Source organism: Bufo bufo, chromosome 8, assembly GCF_905171765.1.
Source record: "Bufo bufo chromosome 8, aBufBuf1.1, whole genome shotgun sequence".
Classification (NCBI taxonomy): domain Eukaryota; kingdom Metazoa; phylum Chordata; class Amphibia; order Anura; family Bufonidae; genus Bufo; species Bufo bufo.
In genome coordinates, this window is record NC_053396.1 from 58,826,632 (window position 1) to 58,849,801 (window position 23,170).

The following is a 23,170-nucleotide window of genomic DNA, read 5'->3' on the forward strand; positions in this document are numbered from 1 at the left end:
ATATTGAATTCAGGCCTACACTGGTTCAGGCCGTGTGAGATACCCCCTCTACATACAGGGGTTTGAATCAGGGATTTGAAATACAGCCATTTGAAATACAGCCATTTAGGGAAAATAAATATTTACTTCAGGCCTACACTGGTTCAGACCGTGTGAGATACCCCCTCTACATACAGGGGCTTGAATCAGGGATTTGAAATACAGCCATTTGAAATACAGCCATTTTGTGCAAAGATATATTTACTTCAGGCCTACACTGGTTCAGGCCCTGTGAGATACCCCCTCTACATACAGGGGCTTGAATCAGGCATTTGAAATACAGCCATCTTGGGCAAATAAATATTTACTTCAGGCCTACAGTGGTTCAGGCCCTGTGAGATACCCCCTCTACATACAGGGGTTTGAATCAGGCATTTGAAATACAGCCATTTGAAATACAGCCATTTTGGGCAAATAAATATTTACTTCAGGCCTACAGTGGTTCAGGCCCTGTGAGATACCCCCTCTACATACAGGGGTTTGAATCAGGCATTTGAAATACAGCCATTTGAAATACAGCCATTTTGGGCAAAGATATATTTACTTCAGGCCTACAGTGGTTCAGACCGTGTGAGATACTCCCTCTACATACAGGGGTTTAATTCAGGGATTTGAAATACAGCCATTTGAAATACAGCCATTTTGTGCAAAGATATATTTACTTCAAACCTACAGTGGTTCAGGCCCTGTGAGATACCCCCTCTACATACAGGGGTTTGAATCAGGCATTTGAAATACAGCCATTTGAAATACAGCCATTTTGGGCAAAGAAATATTTACTTCAGGCCTACACTGGTTCAGGCCCTGTGAGATACTCCCTCTACATACAGGGGTTTAATTCAGCCATTTGAAATACAGCCATTTGAAATACAGCCATTTTGTGCAAAGATATATTTACTTCAAACCTACAGTGGTTCAGGCCCTGTGAGATACCCCCTCTACATACAGGGGTTTGAATCAGGCATTTGAAATACAGCCATTTGAAATACAGCCATTTTGGGCAAAGATATATTTACTTCAGGCCTACAGTGGTTCAGGCCCTGTGAGATACCCCCTCTACATACAGGGGTTTAAATCAGCCATTTGAAATACAACAATTTTGTGCAAAGATATATTTACTTCAGGCCTACACTGGTTCAGGCCCTGTGAGATACTCCCTCTACATACAGGGTTTTTTATTCAGGGATTTGAAATACAGCCATTTGAAATACAGCCATTTTGTGCAAAAATATATTTACTTCAGGCCTACACTGGTTCAGACCGTGTGAGATACACCCTTTACATACTGTCGTTCTATTCTACTATTAATTAAACACCCATTTAGGGCAAGATCCTAAATTCGAAAAATATGAGGAGAGCGTCAAATAAGGGACGTGGTCCAGGTCGTGGTGCTGCTGGTGGAGCTCCTGTTGCAGGGAGAGGACGTGGTCGATCTGTGCCAGCTACACGCACAAGTGAAACCCCTTCCTCAGATGCGAGTAGGTGACAAAACCTGCAGCGGTATTTGGTCGGGCCTAATGCTGCTCTACGAATGGTGATAGTAGATTGGGTTGCTGACAGTGGATCCAGTTCCTTCACATTGTCTCCCACCCAGTCTCCTGCTGAAAGACCACAGTTGGCATCAGCAGCCAAGTGTCCATCAGTCTTTCACCTCACCCCCTTGCAAATCAGCCAAGCAGTCTGAGCCGCAAGTCATGCAGCAGTCTCTTCTGCTTTTTGATGACTCTGTTAGCAGGGTTTCCCAGGGGAAAATCACAGAAATAAGATAATAATGCACTTAGTAAAGTAGATGCAAGCATTATATATGGACAAAGTCCTCACTCTGATATGATAATATCTGAGACACTTAGCCAATATATTTTGATCAAAACATATCTGAGCCCGCCTACCAAGCTCCAAGGTGGTCTCAGGTCAGGCGGGTCCTACGCTAAACCTACCTAAGCCATTTGGCTTCTATGTTCAGGAGCGCAGATGCCGCACATATGGTGTGCTGCTCCTAGTCACCTCCATGGTCATCAAGCAACCAATGGGAGGAGGAGCAAGCACACCTATATGTACCACCTAATCAAGGCGCTCTATTGGATAGGAAGGGCAAAAGTGCAGAGGAATGCTACTCCCAAGATAAAAAAGGGGCGCATTCACACTTGAAGGTGCCACTCCCTCAAGCAAATACTACACAGGCAAAAAAATCACTGAAAAAACTAAGATAAAAACATCCTGCACGGTATGATATACAAATCTGCGGATGTCACTAGCCATATTATTGAAGAAAATCACAGAAATAAGATAATAATGCACTTAGTAAAGTAGATGCAAGCATTATATATGGACAAAGTCCTCACTCTGATATGATAATATATGAGACACTTAGCCAATATATTTTGAGCAAAACACATCTGAGCCCGCCTACCAAGCGCCAAAGTGGTCTCAGGTCAGGCGGGTCCTACGGTAGATTTCTTAACTGTAGATCTAAAGGAATAGTCTACAAGGCCACATGTCACTGTGGCATGGAGTATGTGGGTAAAACCACGCGTGAATTTCGAAGGAGGCTGGGGTAGCACCTTGGAGACATCAGGCATAAAAGAGACACCCCACTGGCCAAACACATAGAAACCAGCCACAATGGTAATTGGAAGGGTATGACGTTCATGGGTATTGAAGTAATCCCTCCCCTGAAGAGAGGGGGCTACTGGGATAGGAGGATATTGCAGAGGGAGACCTGGTGGATCTTTGAGCTTAAAACCTTCAATCCCACTGGCCTCAATGAGCAGCTTTCCTTTAACTGCTTCATTGAAGAAACAAGGTCCACCTACTGATTGTGGGTTGGGCCTAATCTGCCATGTCTCCTATACCCTATAGAGGCTGCTGATCATACCCAGCATATGACCTACCTTCCTCTGAAATAAACACCACCCCCTAACAACCCTCCCCCCATCGTTCTTTGAGGGACAGTTTCTCCATGCTTAATCAAGGACCATTTGCCGAGTGTCCTGGTGAGAAACTATTCCTCAATACCTAACAATAATCATAATCAATATATACGCATGTGCATACCAATAGGATCTGCCCCTTTAATATTGATTGTGATTTGAATGTGTTATGGGAAAGAAATCTGACCCTGTTTTTACATGTAAAATTCAATAGATATGAGGAAATGAAACTGGCCCATTGGAACACATATAATCCAAACCACTGATCTAAATCTATCCGGTCCTGAACCGATCAAATCTGCTATTTAAATACTCTAGGTAGCGCCTCCTGTGATTGTATGGAGCGACGCACCTCACTTGGCTATTTTGGCCAGAGAAATAAATGGGTGGCCTGTGGGGAGTGGAATTAGCCCACCTCCACTTCGTTACAGGTGCACCATGGACTCGCCCCCCTTCACTGTTGTACCATAGTACAACCAAACTAATCTAAAAAAAATGACAGGCAGAGGCAGGCCACCCCGCAGGGGCCGTCGTGGTCGTGGTGCTGTGATTCCCTTTGGCCCTAGAATAATGCCCAGTGTTCAGAGGCCACGTACCCTGAACTCGAAAAGTTCAGAGGACATAGTTGACTGGCTAACACAGGACACCCAATCTTCTACAGCTTCCGCTCGGAACCTTGATGCACCATCCTCCTCCAGCTCAGCTTCGGGCACCTCTCAAGTTACCACTCGCCTGCCTGCCGCCACCACCAACACTAGCACCACAGCTGCTTCACTTGATCTGTCAGAGGAGTTATTTACACATCAGTTGGAAGAAATGAGTGATGCGCAACCATTATTGCCAGAAGATGTAGATAACAGGGATATGTCTCAGTCAGGCAGCATTACACATATGGACGTACGGTGTGATGATGATGATGTTGTACCCGCTGCTGCTTCCTTTGCTGAGTTGTCAGATACAAGTGAAGCGGTTGATGATGACGATGTGTCCGTGGATGTCACGTGGGTGCCCGCTCGAAGAGAAGAAAAACAGGGGGAAAGTTCAGATGGGGAGACAGAGAGGAGGAAGAGACGAGTTGGAAGCCGGTGGAGGTCGTCGCACAGTCAGACAGCATGCATCAGCACCAGGGGTCAGCCAGACAGCACGCCAATCAACGCATGCTGTTGCCACCACCAGAATGCCGTCATTGCAGAGCTCAGCAGTGTGGCATTTTTTTTGTGTGTCTGCCTCTGACATTAGCGATGCCATTTGCAACCTGTGCCAAAAGAAACTGAGTCGTGGGAAGTCCAACACCCACCTAGGTACAACTGCTTTGTGAAGGCACATGATCTGAAATCACAAACGCCTATGGGATAAACACATGAGTACAAGCAGCACACAAACTCAAAGCCGCCATCCTCCTCCTGGTCCAGCATCTTCAACCATGTCAACCACTGCTGTCCTCCTTGCCCCCTCTCAACCATCCGCTACTCCGTCTCTCGCCTTGAGCAGTTCCTGCTCATCTGCCCACAGTCAGGTGTCTGTCAAGGACATGTTTGAGCGTAAGAAGCCAATGTCACAAAGTCACCCCCTTGCCCGGCGTCTGACAGCTGGCTTGTCGGAACTCTTAGCCCGCCAGCTTTTACCATACAAGCTGGTGGAGTCTGAGGCCTTCAAAAAATGTGTAGCTATTGGGACACCGCAGTGGAAGGTACCCGGCCGAAATTTCTTTGCACAAAAGGCAATTCCCAACCTGTACTCGATTGTGCAAAAGGAAGTCATGGCATCTCTGGCACACAGTGTTGGGGCAAGGGTCCATCTGACCACTGATACCTGGTCTGCAAAGCACGGTCAGGGCAGGTATATCACCTACACTGTGCATTGGGTAAACCTGCTGACGGCTGAAAAGAAGGAACGCACCGGTGGGCTCAGCAACACCAAAAGACCCAGAAGTCCACGGAAAAGAACTGTGGTGGATGACCGAAGAATTCTTTCCCTGGTGAAGAAAACACCCTTTACAAAATACAGAGGGTTCACCACAAGATGTAAAACATTAGTGAGCCTCAAAAACAGGAAGGCCAGATTAGAATTTGCCAAACGACATCTACAAAAGCCTTCACAGTTCTGGAACAACATCCTATGGACAGATGAGACCAAGATCAACTTGTACCAGAGTGATGGGAAGAGAAGAGTATGGAGAAGGAAAGAAACTGCTCATGATCCTAAGCATACCACCTCATCAGTGAAGCATGGTGGTGGTAGTGTCATGGAGTGAGCATGTATGGCTGCCAATGGAACTGGTTCTCTTGTATTTATTGATGATGTGACTGCTGACAAAAGCAGCAGGATGAATTCGGAAGTGTTTCGGGCAATATTATCTGCTCATATTCAGCCAAATGCTTCAGAACTCATTGGACGGCGCTTCACAGTGCAGATGGACAATGACCCAAAGCATACTGCAAAAGCAACCAAAGAGTTTTTTAAGGGAAAGAAGTGGAATGTTATGCAATGGCCAAGTCAATCACCTGACCTGAATCCGATTGAGCATGCATTTCTCTTGCTGAAGACAAAACTGAAGGGAAAATGCCCCAAGAACAAGCAGGAACTGACGACAGTTGCAGTAGAGGCCTGGCAGAACATCACCAGGGATGAAACCCAGCGTCTGGTAATGTCTATGCGTTCCAGACTTCAGGCTGTAATCGACTGCAAAGGATTTTCTTTCTTTCAAATCTTTGTTTATTCCAAGCAAAGGATATCAAGTGTAAACAAAGTAGGGCAACACGCCCTAAAACAATCATGAAGACAATTTGAGCATAAATAAGACATGGGTTACAGTAAGTTTTTGTAACAGGTGAAGACATGTATATGGCATATGCTTAAGCACAAGCATGAGATTGCAGGTCCACCAGAAGCATACAAAAGACACCTCTAATGGAGAACTATAGTAACAGAAAGAGCAAAGCTGATAGTCTCTAGGTTAGAGAAGGTAAGTCATAGGTCAATAGAGCGTTAATCAGCGACAAATTTAGGTACAGTTATGGGTTCTTATGCAGAGAGCCGCCATACCTCTCGAGCCATGGCTTCCACATAATCACAAATTTATCGTGAGAGAGTGTCTCCCAGCTGGATAGTTCTTCAAATCTATAAATTTCATTTACCTTCTGTACCCATTCTTCCATGGAGGGGGCTTGCTGAGACAACCAGTGAAGGGGAATTAATAGCTTCGCCGCCGAAACCAGGTGAGCTAACAGGGAGTGTTTGTGTAGAGGAAAACCATAGGTAGGCACATTCAAAAGCACTGAGGAGGGGGTAATAGGAGTCGAAAGAGGGCTTATATGTAGGATGGCGTCAGCGATAGCGGACCAGTATGGGGTTATTTCCCTACAGGACCACCATATGTGGTACAATGTTCCCTTCTCCTCCTGACATCTCCAGCACAACCCAGATGAGGTTGGGTCTATTTTCTGGATGATATCTGGAGATCGATACCACCTGGTTAATAGCTTAAAAGAGTTCTCCTGCACTCTTATACACCTGGAGAACCCGTGAGAATTCTTGAGGATAATAGATACCGTTTCGTCAGACAGCTTTAGGCCCAGATCATTCTCCCATTTTTGTATAAAAGCCGGTCAGTTGGTAGCCCCAAGACTAAGTAGCTTGTGATAGAGAAGGGATAAGATATTCTTCAACGGTCTATCTGAGTTAATTGATACATCTAACCAAGAAGGAATAAAGTTCCTAGGCGCAACTTGTTTATACCTCTGGCATATTAGGGAGAAATGAGAATAATGTATGGATGTCCAGTTAGTTGCCGAATGCGAAGTCTAGAGGTCCTGCAGAGAAGGAAGTTCTAGACGTTTCAACCTATCGCCCATTAAGAAAGTACCAAAGGCTTACCAGACACCCAGAACATCTGAATAGTTTGGGTCAAAAAAGTAAGGCAGCAGGCGCAGAGGCAAGAAGGGAGATGGGGCAGTTGGAAAATTGAATGAAAGGGCCACTGCATGCCAAGCACTTAACACCCCCTTAAGTGAGAGGGGGAAATCTACGCCCCTAGTAAGTCCAGGCTTTATGGTCCAAAGTCGGGCCTGTTCAGATGGTGTGAGGATATGTCGGGCTATTTGGCAACCTAATTTAGTAACATTGGGATTTTTTTATTCAATGAGGAGGGTCAGCTGGGTTGATGTCACGACCATGGTCATGGTCGTGACTCCTGTATCCTCATGCTGTTGCCTGCGGTCTGGTTTGGTTGGTCAACCACAGGTGTGGGCCGCTAGTATGTTACCTCACTTGTGGTTGCCGCTGGCAACATGTAGTTAATTCGCAGTTTAGCAGCCTGAGCTGCGTTTTGGGGGTTTTGCCGCTGACGGCGCGGTGAGTGGCTTTTCCCCGCCATTCCTTCACCGTTGTCTGTCTTGGCGTCCCCTTACCTTTATTTCTGCACTGTTGTTTGTTTGGTGTGCGGTTGCACACCTTCGAAAGAGGGTGCAGCATGCATCCTCATCTCTTTTGAGGTGTATGCGCGTTCTCCGGAGGGAAAGGGTTTTGGGGATCACCGTTAACGGCGCGGTTGGTGGCTTATTCCCCGCCACCTTACCTTCCGTGTCCGTGTTGGTGATCCCTCGTCCCTCTCCATGTTCCTATCTCTGGTCGTCTGCTGGCAGCATTCCGTTTGTGTTCCGGCTGCGTGCTGGTTGGGAGTGTCTGCTGGCAGCGACTGGAGTGGGGACGTGAGTGGAGAGTGGACGCAGTGTTAGTGCGCTCTCCCCGGGCTGTTTCTTTGCTGGTCTCCGGTTCCTGTGTGTTGCTCCGGAGCCTGGAAGTCGGCTCCTGTTTCCTGTGTGTTGCTCCAGGGGCCGGCAGCAGTCCTGGGGAGACGCGCATATTATGACACTGATTCCCCTTCTCCTATCTCCTTGTATGGGTCCCTCTCTGGTTTTCCCTTTTTTTTGGTGCGGGGGCTTTGAAGGGTGGGAGTGTCACGACCATGGTCATGGTCGTGACCCCTGTATCCGCATGCTGTTGCCTGCGGTTTGGTTTGGTTGTTCAACCACAGGTGAGGGCCGCTAGTAAGTTGCCTCACTTGTGGTTGCCGCTGGCAACATGTAGTTAATTTGCAGTTTAGCAGCCTGAGCTGGTGCTGGGCAGCTTGCTGCAATGTGCATGTGGTTGCACCTGGCAACCTATCTTTGTTAGGTGTGTCTTTTGTATGTCTGGTGTGCACAGGGTTTTAGTTATGTGTGCACTTTCTCCTTTAAGTGGCTGTCTTCCCTTCCCTGGTGTGAGAAGGGTTAATTCCCTTCTGTGTGTGTGAACACTGGGTGTGTCTGTGTGGGTGTGGCCACTTTGGGCTATATAGCCTCAGTTGAGACCTGATGTCTGAGGGGTACTCCAGCCTTGTTTGTAAGCTGGAGGTACCCTCCTGGTCCCTTATACCATCTGCCAGTGAGGGCCACCCTTGTGGTCATAAATGTTGTTATGTGATGTTAAGTTTATGTTTATGTGGTGTCTGTTATTAGTGCAGCTATGGTTCTGGCTTCCTGTGTGTTTGTGTGTGCTGTGTCCTTTTATGTCTGTGTGTGGACTTCAGCACTTGTGTCCAGGGATCCAGTCAGTGTGTCTGTGGCAGGTAGGGGTGGAAGTCTTTCACTCTCCTGCCATATCCATAGTCTGTTTATGTTTATATCCCCTTGCAGCTCGGCCAGTTTAGACTCCTGTTTCTCCGCATCCGGGGAGGAACAGGTGGTCTACCCAGCTCCTAGTTCAGGGATCGGCGGAGGGTGAGTAGGGATCCGAGGTTCCTGAGCATGAGCCCTCCTACCTTCAAGGTCAGCTCATGCAGCTAGGAGTCAGGGTCAGATTAGGGATGCGTTAGGAGGTGACCTGCTCCCTTATTCTGTTGTCCTGGCCGAGCAGCGACTAACATCTCGTGGCATCGCACGTGGCATTGATTTTTAATATGTTTTTAAATCAGGCAGGCCAAATCCCCCCTTGTTTTTAGGGAATGTGAGCAAGGAGTAGGCCAGTCTAGGCTTCGCCCGCTTCCTAATGAACCCCGAAAAGATCCTACGGATATGCATGGGCAAAGTCTGAAAATGATATAAAAATTTTGGAAGGATATAGGTTTTCAGAATGTTTTTCCTACCAAACCAGGACACATATGGAATGTCCAAATCTTTTAGCTGTTGTCTAACTTCAGAGAGTAACTGAAGATGATTTAGCTGGAAAGTCTTGTACACACGAGCTGGGATGTTTACACCCAGGTAATTAATATGAGAGGTCTCCCATTTAAAGGGGGATGTTCGCTTCAATTCGGAGATCACATGTTCTGGGACCCTGATCCCCAAGGCCGTACATTTAGAGAGATTTATTTTAAAATTTGAGAGATAGCCAAATGAGTCAAAAAGCGTCAAGATGCTTGGAAACGCTACCACAGGGTCAGCCAGGAGAAGCATCATATCATCTGCGAAGGCGGCAACTTTATGGGTGCATGATCCTACCTGCAGGCCCTTAATGTTATCGTCCTGCCTGACCGCCTGCAACAGCGTCTCCAAGCAGAGGATAAAAAGGGAAGGGGACAAGGGGCACCCTTGCCTTGTGCCATTAGCTATGTGAAATGAAGGGGAGAGGACTCCATTAACCCTAATACGTGCATATGGCGAGGAGTACAGGGACAGCACCGCACAGATGAACTGGGGTGGAAACCCAAATTTGTACAGCGCAGCTTCCATAAAATTCCAATCTACCCGATCAAACGCCTTCTCAGCATCAGTGCTGAGAAGGGTGAGTTGCGAGCCAGTTCTCCAAGTATATTCAATGGCCTGCTGTACCCTGAAAGTGCCGTCCCTGCACTCCCTTCCCCCACAAAACCCGCTTGTTTCGGAGATATTATTTTTTGGAGGAGGGGGCCTATTCTGTGGGCTAGAATTTTAGCCCAAAGTTTTGTGTCAGCATTTAGCAGGGAAATGGGACGGTAGCTAGATGGTAGGGAGTGATCCTTACCTTCCTTGGGAAGTACCACTATGTGCGCCTCCAAGGATTGTTCTTTCATAGGAGCGCCAAGAAGCAGGGCATTGAAGTACGAAACTAAGTGGGGGAGGAATTTTTTGTAATAAGATATTGTGAACCCGTCAGGGCCCGGGCTCTTCCCTTGGGGAATAGAGGAAAGGACCCAGCTAACTTCCTCTAGAGTGATCGGGGTAGTTAAAGAGTTTTGATCTTGTTTGTTAATGGTAGGTAAGTTGAGAGGCGCAAGGAAATCAGATATCTTGAGGAGTCTATCGGATGATTCCGTGGGAGTTTCGGGCAGGCGGATATTATATAAGGAGCGGTAATATGCCGTAAACGCCTCCGCAATCTCCGCGGTATTATTAACAATAAGGCCTTTGGCCGACTTAATCTGGTTTATGTGAGATTGTTCTGCTCTTTTTTTGATCAAAGCAGACATAATTTTATTCCCCTTATCCCCGTGTGCAATACGCACACGGGGATAAGGGGAATAAAATTATGTGACGGAGTTTGAAAAGAGCATTCGCTGCCTTAGCATTAAGAAGCGTTTTTAATTCGTTCCTTAGCGATATGAGGAGCTTATGGTCTTTAAGAGCAGAAGATTTCTTGTGGGAGCATTCTATTACCACGATTTTCGAGAGAAGGGAATTGATGTCAGCTAGCCTCTTCTTTTTTACATAGGAACCCAGGGAGATAAGTTCCCCTCGGATGACAGATTTATGAGCTTCCCAAATAGAAGCCGGAGGGGTATCTGAGGAAGCATTTAACTCAAAGTATTCCCTTAACGTTTTTGTCAGGGAAGCTAGCTGGGAGGGGGTATTTAGGAGCGTAGGATTGAGACGCCACGTCCATTCCCTTAAGATAACCCCAGGGATAGACAGGGACATAAAAAGTGGAGCATGATCAGAGATTGTTATGCTATGTATGTCGACCCTCCGTACCTGTTGTAGGCATCGGTCTTGTAGGAACAGATAGTCTAGCCTCTGGTACGACCTATGCGGGGTAGAATAAAAAGTGTAATCTTTAGAGTCAGCATGCATGGACCTCCAGACATCATTAAGGCAAAGACCCCTCAAACAACTGTGAAGCCCCCCCAATGCTCTATGTGAAATAGCCGACTTCCCGGTAGAAGCATCTAGCCGTGGGTTTAAAACAAGGTTAAGGTCTCCACCTACAATCAGCAAGCCATTGGAGACCGCAGATATATCTTTGAAGACTTTCGTGAGCCAAGCCACTGTCTGTTTATTAGGGGCATATAGGTTGCATAATGTGACCTCTGTGCTACCCAATTTGCCAGAAAGGAATAGAAATCTACCTTCAGGGTCCTCGACTATGGAGGTGGAAGAGAAGGGAACATTCTTATGGACCCCAACACTAACTCCTCTAGAGGAGCTGGTATGGCAGGAGTGAAACCATTTGGTGTAGTTGGAGCACGTCATATTTGGGACATGACCCCTACGGAAGTGAGTCTCCTGCAACATCACTATATCGGCTTTCCCTCTCTTCAATATTTGAAATACGCGGCTTCGCTTAACAGGGTTATTACACACATTTATATTAAACGAAGCGATGTTAAGCATCAAGTCAGCCATATTAGCAAATAGCAAAAAGAGAGCCGATACCTGCTACATGTCTTCATAAAGAAACCCAATGTCCACATAAGAAAGGATTGTGAAAAGAACTGAAACCAGAACATAAGTAAAATTCTGCGGTAAATTAACATATTATGCAATATATAAATGCTCCGTAAATCGAGAGAGGGGGAGGTGGGTCTCAACAACCTCGTAGACTGATTTGCCCAAGCTGCCCCTGATTCAGGCAAATGAGTTGAGAACCTATTAACATTACATTGATCTAGCCCCACATGACCACAATGGCAGGTATGAAACAAGAAGAGGAGGGGGGGAGATGGGAAAAACGGAGGATTGAGGTAAGGCACTATAGGTAAGGTAATGTTAGGCACGGGGAGAGGGAGAAAGTAACATGCAGCAGTAGGGTGGCAGCCGAGCCACTACTGTACAAAGGGACGGCTATGGAGGTAACAGCAGACACTGCCTGCCATAATTAAAGATAATTGTAAAGACAACATATGCAGAAGGAGGGTGACTCCAACTATGCACTCTAATGATTTACAGCAGTCAGTCATTGGTGTCCATCCTTGAGGGTTTGCGTTTGCCGGATCTTTGCCTCCGGACGGTGGACCACAGGGTGGGAAGCGGAGGAGGATCGCCATCTTGCTGGACAGGGAGCCATGACGGAATGTCTATAGGAGGGATCCGGAGAACACCCCACAATTCCTGCAAGTCCTCCGGGGTATGAACGGTGAGTCTTCTGTTCCCTGATGTGACCAGAATGCCAAACGGATATAACCCAATAAGGGATCCTTGCAGACCGAAGCGCTTCTGTGAGGGGCTTTAGGATCCGCTGCTTCTGGAGGGTGGAGGGTGCCACATCTTGAAACAGTTGGACAACGGTGTCCGCTATCTTCACCTCCGGTAAGCTCCTGGCTTTATCTAGTATGGAATCTGTGTCACGGAAGCTCAAAAGGCCACAGATAATATCCCTCGGACCTTCTGCATAGTGGCAAAGAGGTTTTCCTTGTCTTGTGCTTCAGGAAGGCCGCGAATCCGTATGTTTTTTCTTCGGCTACGATTCTCCTGATCCTCGATCATTAGGAGAGCGGTGTTAAGGGCAGCCCTGTGTGAGTCCAGGCTGCTGGCCGTGGATGCCGCGTAGGAGTGTAAAACGTCCTGCGATTGCTCAAGGGCCTCTACCCTGTTGCCTATCTGGCGGATATCAATCTTTATGGAGGACAGGTCTGCTGAGATCGGGGCCAGTGCCCTATGAAGCGCAGAATCAAAGTAGTCCTTGGATAGGTGACAGTTATCGCTTACCCCCTGGATGTTTCGGGGATCGGAGTCAGTGCTGAGGGGATCGTCATCTGATTCACCATCTTGCTTGCGGTGAGGTCCCTTCTCAGTCGGCGCCATCTTGTCGACACATGTGGGGAGCTGGGGCGACCGATTGTTAGGGTATTTATCCATCTTTTTGCTGGATGTGGGAGCCGGTTGGGCACTAGCTGTGTTGCCTGTTCCAGGCTTTGGCTGAATTTTGACCATCTCACGGGGAGTAGAATGCTTTAGGCGCTGAAAGGCAGCTTGGCAGCGGGAGCGCTTCTCTCAAGCAGCCGCCATCAAGCACGGTCAGGCTCCGCCCCCCGACTGCAAAGGATTTTCAACCAAGTATTAAAAAGTGAAAGTTTGATTTATGATTATTATTCTGTCCCTCTACTTTTGGTCCCTTAACAAGTTGGAGGCACATATGCAAACTGTTGTAATTCCTACACCGTTTACTTGATTTGGATGTAAATACTCTCAAATTAAAGCTGACAGTCTGCAGTTAAAGCACATCTTGTTCATTTTATTTCAAATCCATTGTGGTGATGTATAGAGCCAAAAATGTTAGAATTGTATCGATGTCCCAATATTTACAGACCTGACTGTGTAAATATATATATATATATTGTGAAGGCTGCTTACAGCCTGTAATTGTGGGAGGGGCTGCCTCCTCTACTTTTACCCAGCGGCCGGGAGTCAGAGGGCGGTCGTTCTGTGCTCCAGTTCCTACGTTGGTCTCGTTCAGGTAGCTCTGCAGCGATCACGACGTCACTTCTGGTCTCGTCAGCTTCCGGCTCCTTCCTGCAGCGTTGCTAACAGCCGCATCGCCTCCCAGCCTGTACGAGTCCGCGGCCGGACGCGCCCGGCAGCCTGGTGGGGGGCTGCCGACGCCGGATGGTCCGCTCCGGTTCAGCGTCCCAGGCGGTCATTCCTATCAGTAGGCAGCCTTGCACACACCTTCCGGTGCCAGGTTAGTGGATGAGTGTCACTTGGTCGGTGGTTATGGACCATGTTATTCATAGGGGTTATGTTAATAGCAGGCCGCATTATGCTTCCTTCAGCTGGTGGGTTTACTTGCTCAAGCTGAACTAATCATTCTGGGTTTCTAGAGCCAGGTGGGATAATGCCGGTAGCAGAAAGATATCATGATCCTTTCCTACCTTGCCTTCCCTGTTTGAGCTCTTCCTTATGTTTCTCGGATATGCAGGTACTTGGCCTTTCTCTGCTGTACCCGGCTGTTTCCCAGTTTAGGGTCGGCTCGGCTCCACTAGGGTTCGCCCCGCTTATTGCATGTCATACCTGGCGCACGCAAGGCTCGTCCAGGTTATGCTGCACATCTCTCATGTGTCAGTCAGGTGGATCATCCGGCAGGATGGCGCAGGTCCCTGTTCGCTTAGGTCCAGGATTTCTTATAGACCGCCTGTTTCACGTAATTGCCTAGGTCACTCTTCATCCGGTGTGATGTGGCGTCCTGAGTCGCTCAGGTCTGGTATCATTTTCATTGGAACCTGGAACGCTCAGGTTATCCTTCAGGCAAGGTAACATTGGCTCCTGACTTAACTCAGGTCACGTTACATCATGTATTGTTGCCTGAATCGCTCAGGTTATCCGTCTTACAATGTCACGTTGGTCCCTGATTCGCTCAGGTCAAATGTATTTGTCTGTTTCGCTCTGATTTTCTTTCTGCAGGGGTTTGGTGGTTCCTAATACCATTCAGGCCAGGTATCAGTCATGTTTGTTGCCTGAATCGCTCAGGTTGCCAGTCTTACTATGTTACGTTGATTCTTGAATCACTCAGGTCATATGCATTTGCCTGAATCTCTCAGGTCTTCTTCTTGCAAGGTGGCGCTGGTTCCGGATATCTTTTAGGTCATGTAACAAGTCATTTATTATTGTCTGATTCGCTCAGGTGGTCTGTTCTGCTATGGTACGTTATTCCGGAGTCACTCAGGTCATATATCTGTTCGACTATGGCCGGAATCACTCAGGTTGTTGGTTTTACAAGGTAACGTTTGTTCCTGAATCATCAGGTTTTATGTAATTGCCTGAATCGCTCAGGTTGTCTGTTTCACAATGGTTCGTTCTTTGATCCTGAATCGCTCTGGTTTATGTAATTGCCTGAATCGCTCAGGTTGTATGTTTCACAATGTTACGTTTTTTGGATCCTGAATCGCTCAGGTTTATGTAATTGCCTGAATCGCTCAGGTCTTTTTTCCCGCAGTGTCCTGTTGGTTCCTGTTTAGGCCAGTTCATGAATCCCGCATGTATAATTACCTGAATCACTCGGGTCATTTTTCATGCAGCGCGGCATCGATCCCTGATTCGTCCAGGTCAGGTGTCATTTGTTAGTTAACCATAGCACCCAGGTTGCGTTCTGGTCTCCAATTCGCCTTGTCTTCCGGGTCAATTAGGTCGCACGTTGCTGGCTTGGTTCATCCGAATCTCATGCTCATTCGATTGTCTTCCTCCGGTCATTTCTGTTTTTCCTGTGCACTCCTCTCCAGGTCTCGTGTCAACGCAAGCTTGTTTTTTCATTTAAGCAGGACCTCAGGCCACCGGAATTCCCGATACAGCTTCATTCGTTTCGCAGTGCTTCTCCGTTACCGGTCATTCCACGGGCCAGGTTCCAGGTAAGTTAAAAAACTAGGTTGCGGCATGCAGTCTCACCGCTGCTTAGGGTTTTCCCTTATTCATTGCGAGGTTTCATTTCTAGGTCTCCAGTCCCGTCAGAGAAATTAGTCAGGGCTAACTGTTGGTTCGGGTAGGTTTGTGTTTCTTTTCTATGCAACGTTTTTCTGGTATTCTCACCGCTCTTGCCCGGTCATTCTGTCACAACTCATCTTTAAAAATATATATATATTTTGGGGGGAGAAATTAAATATATGTGTGTATATGCTTACCTCTTTCCCATGCAGCCTAAAGATGTCACAAGCGTCAGATGTGGATGACAACATGTCATTGCCCGGGTCTTCGTGTCAGGACGCACCAGTAACCAGTCTCTTCGGAGCTGGACAATACCTAAGCTCATCTCAGAGCTCAATAGGAGAGGAATTCATCACCCCGCATCAGCGAGGAAGGCAGAACTCTACCGTCTCCTGATGACGAAGTCAGGGGGTTCAAACGAACAGCCCTCTCTCTCTTCTATTCAGCTGTCCCTGCTGCAGTTGCAGGCCACCATCGGCAGCCTGGCCGGATCGGTGGCGGATATTCAATCCAGAATGGGGGAGTTGGAATCTCGGTCTCCGGTGGCGTCACAGTCACTGGCTCCGCCACCCATCCCTTCCACTTCTCAGGACGCGGCTCCAGGTACGGTCTGTGCCAGCCCCCAGATCGCTCCGTCGCATTTCATCCCGGAAAACTTAAAAAAAGATATCCTAGCAGGGAGGGATGTTAATCTAGCATCCATTCTCATTGCTTCCCAGGACGTTTCTGAGAACAAGATCATTAATTGTGGGGAGGTGTCGGTCGTGCTCAGAGCCAAGGACGCTCGCTTGAATCGAAAGCTGTCGATTCCCAAATTTGTACTAGCATTCAGCCTGTACAGAGACACCATTTGCTCAGTGCAACCCCACAGGCGTGAGGAATTAGATTCTTATTTGTACCGCATTACTAACTTGGTTACAAGTACGGTGGCACAAATTTTTACGATTATCATAGGTCATTTTCGGCCAAGGCAGCCGCAGCCCTCGCCCAGTTCCAGTTTATTACTGACTGGGCGAACCTTGACATGGAGCTCTTCTGTCGGCATTTCGCTGGTCTAAGAGCTCCTACTTGTGCAGCTTGCCAGTCGATCCTGCATACTGCAGACTGGTGCCCCAACCTGCCAACCCCGGCTCGGGAGGGTTCCCTTCCAGGTCCCTCCAGCACCTAGCGGTTCCAGGCCTCAACGGATAAGCTGGGTAGACCAATCACTTATCTGGGACAGAGCCAAATATGTAACAACTTCAATTTAGGGGGATGCGGGTTCAACAGTTGCAGAGCCTTGCACATCTGCTCCCTCTGTTTCAGGGCCCATCCTCGTTCTAGCTGCTCGAAAAAACAGCACAAAACACTAAGACTAGCCGACATCAATATTGAGCTTTTAGGTGTTCTGTTGCAGGACCATCCTGATCGCCAGTTGACGCAGTTCCTTCTCTCCGGATTCGAGAGGGGTTTTCACACAGGTTTTATTGCCCTCCCTCAAGTTTCCTGGGAGGGAAGGAACTTGCTGTCGGCTACTCAGGAGCCGGCCGCAGTAGATACCCTGTTGCAGGCGGAGGTCCAGAAAGGTTTCCTGTTGGGTCCGTTCCAGTCGATCCCCTTCGCGACTTGGAGGTTAAACCCGATTGGCCTTGTAACCAAGCAGTCCTCCAATAAAAAGCGCTTAATTTACGACTTGTCTGCTCCTCACATGTCATCCATTCCCAGTTTGAATTCTTTAATCCCGTCCGAAGAATTCGCCATGAGTTACTCATCCATCGATGAGGCCATTCAGTTTATCTTGCTAGCTGGGGAAGGGGCTTGGTTGGCTAAGGCTGACATAGCGGATGCATTTAAATTGCTCCCTATTCTTCCCCAGTTATTGAAGTATTGTGGCTTGCATTGGGCTCATATGTATTATTTCGCCAACCGGCTTACTTTCGGGTCTAAGAGCAGCCCATGGCTGTTTGATCGATTCACGTGCGCTCTACATTGGATTCTGCTTCATCATGGGGGGTTGGACATGGTTATCCATTACCTACAGCGATGGACTGGCCATCGGGAGTACCGGGAGAATCCCGGTGGGCCGATCGAATTATGGGCCGGCCAGGGCCGCCATCAGGGGGCCCTGGCCGCACGACCCCCCTGCACGCACAGTACACTCAGCGGCGGCATCACTACCAGACGGGGGCGGGGCGGTTATCAGCGAGGCCCTGATAGACTGAAGAGAGATGTTAGCCCCGCCCCCGGCTCAGCTGAATAGATGGATGTGAGCCCCGCCTCCTGCTTCGCCCTCCAGCGCAGCTGAATGAATGTGAGCCCCTCCCCTACTGCTGCTCCGCCCCCCGTTTAGCAGAATGGATGGCTGTGAGCACCGCCACCACCCCTCCTGCCGCTCCGCCCCCGGCTCTGCTGAATGGATGGATGTGAGCCACGCCCCTCTATTTGCTCCGCCCCCGGCTCTGATGAATGGATGGATGTGAGCCCCGCCCCTCTATTTGCTCCGCTGAATGGATGTATGTGAGCCCCGCCCCTTTATTTGCTCCGCCCCCGGTGGGCCGGTCAGTGGGCCGGTCTGGCTGAAGTCCAGGGCCACTTTATTGTCCCAGTCCATCCCTGATTACCTCGATGATTTTTTTAAAGTTGAGAGCCCACATGGTGAACCTACGGGTTTAGGAAGTTTGCTACAACTTTTTGCCAAGTTAGAAGTTCCCGTGGCAACAGCAAAGACTGAGGGGCCAGGTACCAGGGTTACCTTCTTGGGCATCATCCTCGATTCTGTCCACATGGAGGTCAGCCTCCCCATAGCAAAGCTTTCCAAGATCCAGGCCACAGTCTCCTCTGCGGCTTTGTCCAGGGTCCTGTCCAAACGGGAGCTCCAGTCCCTGTTAGGTTCCCTAAACTTTGCTTTTAGGATCATGCCCCAAGGCAGATCATTCACGTCTAGGCTCCTTAGACTCCTCCCTTCAGCTCTGGATCAGGATATCACTGTCCTACTAGACAAGCATGCTGTGGCGGACTTACGAATGTGGCAATCATTTCTTTCCAGGTGGAATGGCATTTCTCTGTTCGAGCCTTCCCCGGATTCCGCTTCACCCACAGTCTTCTCCGACGCCGCAGCCTCTCGTGGGTTCGCTGCTATATTCCATCCCCACTGGTTCGTTGGCAGTTGGCCGGTGGAATTCATCTCCAACGCCGGTTCCCTGAGGTCATCCCCATTATTAGAACTGTACCCGATAGTGGCAGCCGCCCAAGTCTGGGGCTCACTCTGGGAAAATAAATCAGTAATTTTCATGACAGACAGCCAGGTGTTAGTGGATGTTATCACGAAAGGTAGGGCCAAGTCCCAGAAAATCATGTCCCTCTTGCGTAAATTGGTTTGGCTGTCCTTGCAGTTTAATTTTCATTTCTTCGCATTTCATATTCAGGGGGCAAAGAATGTCGCGGCTGATGCATTATCCCGCTTTAATTACGCCATCTTTTTCCAGGAACTACCAGATGCAGACCCCGTCGGTACTCCAGCTCCACCATTCAGCTCCCTCCTGATGGACTAGGGTCCCTGGTAGCCTCTGCGAGGATCTTAGTCCAGCGATCTTTAGCAGCCAATACTGCCAGGAACTACAGAGCAGGATTTAAGGTCTTTCTTCAGTTTGTAGACACCCATCCACAGGGTGACTTGGACGAAGTCACTTTCCTCATGGCATTCATAGCTCATTGTCATTCTCACCATCACCTATCTTTTAATACTATCAAGCTGTATCTAGCGGGAGTTCAGCACCATCGGATGCTCAACGACCCCTCTGGCAAGTCCATCATGGCAAATTAGACCATCAAAGCTACTCTTAGGGGTATTCAAAAGAATAGAGCGGGGGTTCAGGTTCGCAGGCAACCGGTCTCAAGCGAGCTGTTTCGCAAGTTGTCTTTAGCCCTGGACAGTCTTGCTTTTGGGCACTCGGCTAGCATCACCATCAAAGCGGCCATGTACCTCGGGTTCTATGGGTTCCTTAGGCCCGGGGAATTCACCTGCGGCTCGTTGAGCCGTACCACCCTCCTCAAACGGCACCTCATCTGGCATGATAACTACTACACGCTGTGCATACCATCCACCAAAACCAACCAGGCAGGTCCTCCTACAGAAGTCGAGTTTTTCCCCACGTCCAATAGCTGGTGTCCTGTCAAAGTTCTCAAGGAACTTATAGTCTTGCCTCAGTCAACTGCCTTGAAATATCTAGAGCCTTTTGTTCTTTAGCTTTGTAAGTCTTGTCTTGCTCAAATAAACTATTGCACCTTTCACTGTGTCATTATTTTGCCCACATATTTAGACAGCGGCCGGGAGTCAGAGGGCGGTCGTTCTGTGCCCCACCCTCCCATCCCCTTTTTCTCTTATGTCTCTCCTTGGGTGGCCCACATATTTAGGCCTTACCTCGTACCTGGCTCCGGGTACACTCCAGCCAGATAGGTCAGGGCAGTGTGTAGGCATGCCTCTTCCGCCCCACGCTCAGCTCAGCTCTTACCACAAATATATATATAATACAGCAAACGTGTCTGATTGACTGTCCTGGAGACCCATAAGGCCTGCTTTCACTAGAGTTTCTACAGTCCCTAAGTCCAGCAGTGCATTCACACTTTTATAATTCACTTTCAATTCACACAAATGTTTTTCCGCGCTGTCTGAACCTGAAGCAGTACACACCACTTGCACAAACATAGACATGCATGTTTTCATAAAGGCAACATCACATTAAATCACATAGGTTCAATAGTCATAGGACAGTTTACTGCAAGGTGTCCCAAGTCATTAAACACCTTTTGTTTTGTTAATAATTATACACCTTAGGCTTCCCTGAGCCCACAGTCTCATTATCTTCTTCACTTAAAGCCTTCACATTTCTTCCAGCTCCCTTAAACCCAGAACAGACTTACCAAGAACTCTTGGCATCCATGGGGTTGAGGACTGAGGGTTATTTAAAAGATCCTCAGCGGCAGAATATCGTTCCACCAGGTCAACAAGCTCATCTGCTCTTTTGGGGTCCCCATGGCTCACCCACTTCCTTAGTGATGGGGGTAGCAATCTCGGGAACTTGTCAAGGACCACCCACTACACCACGTTAGGCGCTGAGTTGTAGCCATTTAGTTGTCAAATGGATGAGATCAAACATCTGAGAATGTGGCGGTTTATCCACTTTATATGTCCACTGATGTCCTCTCTGGGCTCTGACTGCTCTACCACCTAGCCAAGTCAGAATCTCTGACTTAAGTTTGTCAAAGTCCTGAGCAGCCTGAGGTTCCAGGTCAAAATAAGACTTTTGCGCTTCAACTGCAAGAAACAGGTCGGGCAGTTCTGCCCACGGTGCAATTGACCATGCTTCCCGCACTGCTGTCCTCTCAAATGTAGCCAGGTAAGCTCCCACATCATCTTCTGCAGTCATCTTTTTAAAAAATGACCCACATCGTTTTCTGCTCTTTTCCTGACTGTATTACTGGAAGACTTCCTGCAAAACGTTATTTGTGGTCTCTATCAGGGTGGTTAGCTGTGCAGACAGTAAGCTAGCAGTTTGCTTCTTGCTGGGTTGCATTTGTGCGCTGTTGTTCTTTGGTTGCCTCCTGCTGGGCTGCCGCAGACTGTATCAGGGCCTTTACATGTCATCCATTTTCAGGCATTTAACGTGTTGCACGCATCCTCCACCACTTGTTAGAGGTTATGCTAGGGATCGCCTTTGATGGGGTCAAAGGACACTTGTCTGTTCCATCCAATTCATAGCAAACACTAAGAAATAAGTCTGAAGCTGACTTGTAGCCAGGTTAATTGATAAGGTTGCAGATAAAATAACAAAACAGCAAAAGAAAACCTAGCCTGTCCGGCACTCACTATACATAAAAACATCCCTGTCTACCTTTCAGCTCACAAAACAAGAATTTCAGCAACCTTTTACTCATGTTTGGCTCACACACACAGACAGACTTTCTGTGTCCCCAGCCAGATGGAAGTTGAGGTGCCCTTGATGGTAGTGGGTCTGCTGAGGGTGCTTTGGCGGCTGGGCCCCTGTGTTCATGACGCCAGCACCGTAAGGTGCAATGAGGACGAGAAGTGGAATAATGAGAGAGGCAGTAGTTGAACCAGACATAAACTTTACTTGTCAGATGTAGTAAGGCTTCCAATAACATCACTTTGTCTTTTATACAGATGGCAAAAAGGGCAAAGCTGCAAAATACAAATTAGCAGGATACTTATGGTGAAGTGCATAGGTTACCTTCAGCCCACTTGAGTGAAGGTGATGTTCTTACTTGTGCTTGGTTCCTGGTCTTGCTCTGATTCCTCAATCTTTCACTATTAGTTTAGATCCTCTGTAAATGAGTATTCTGACAGATGGCCTTTCTGTCCTTTATTATGGTGGAGCTGCCTGAAGGTTGTGGTCTTCAAAGTAATAATCCAACTTGATACCCCGGAAAGGGTACTCTACAGCGTAGGATCCTATAGTCCTGATCTTTGGACTCAATGGTTGAAACCAGTTAGTTCTCCTGGGCTAGGCCCAGGAGGACAGAGACAAGACTGTCACATCTCCTGCCTCCTAACTCCTCCACTCCTATTCTCTACTCCCCTTTCACTTCCTGTGTCTGCACTATATAAGTAGTGTGTTAGAGACGTCTAGTGGTGAAAGGTATGTAGTGAGGGTTACTAGCCTGAAATATGGATTTAGCAGCATAGACAAAGAAATAGTGTAAAATAACATCATATTACACAACAATTTGGAGTGGACCATACACACAGGAGTGGGACACTACAAATGTCTGTAAATTATATATGAATATGTCAGCGCTATATAGGTAAATATAATAAATTAATAAAGCCAGGAGCCTTCTCATTTTGCCTCGTGATTTGTGTACTTGTTATTTTTCTTTGGTTTTATATCTTTCTTTAAGTGCTGTGGAATATGTTGGAGCTATATAAAAAAATGTCTTTAATATTCTGTATTTACAAGCGAATAAAAAAGCATATCTAAGCAAACAACTTTTATCTACAGCTTTGGATCAAGTTTATGCATACAAGGATTATTGCAACAGCACAATCCACTGCATATACAATGATTCAAGCAGTGAGCCTTGAGTGTGACAAGAAAGATATGGATTGACTAGCTCTTTGAGGACAGACTGTTTTCTGATGTCAGTTTCTCAAGCAGGAGGGTACACACTGGTCAGTGTCATATCTTAGTGACCTCCAACTGAACAGTGGAATGTATGCAAGAGTTTAAAGGGGCAGAGGTGGCTGGTTAGCAATTATAAGGTTTCCTTTAGCCTGAAGTTACACTGTAGAGTTAGTGCTTGATAATTAATATTATAGAAACTTATGGCAGCTTTCTGGCACACTGCATTGTCTATTGTCCCTTGGGAATTTTTCCTTGGAGTTGGTGCAGTGGAAAGGTGGTTTTGAAAAATGAGGCCAGAAGTAAACATAGAACAGTCATTTTAGTGCAAAGTATAACCTCAACTACATTCAATAGCAGCTGATTCCAAGTGCAAATTTCCAGCACCAGTAAGGATTATGGAGGCAAGGTGGATGGCTGCAATTTAGCACTTGTCTCGTTCTGGCCTAGTATTAGTCTGGGCGATGGGTGTCTTAGCCGTAGTCTCTCACCTAAC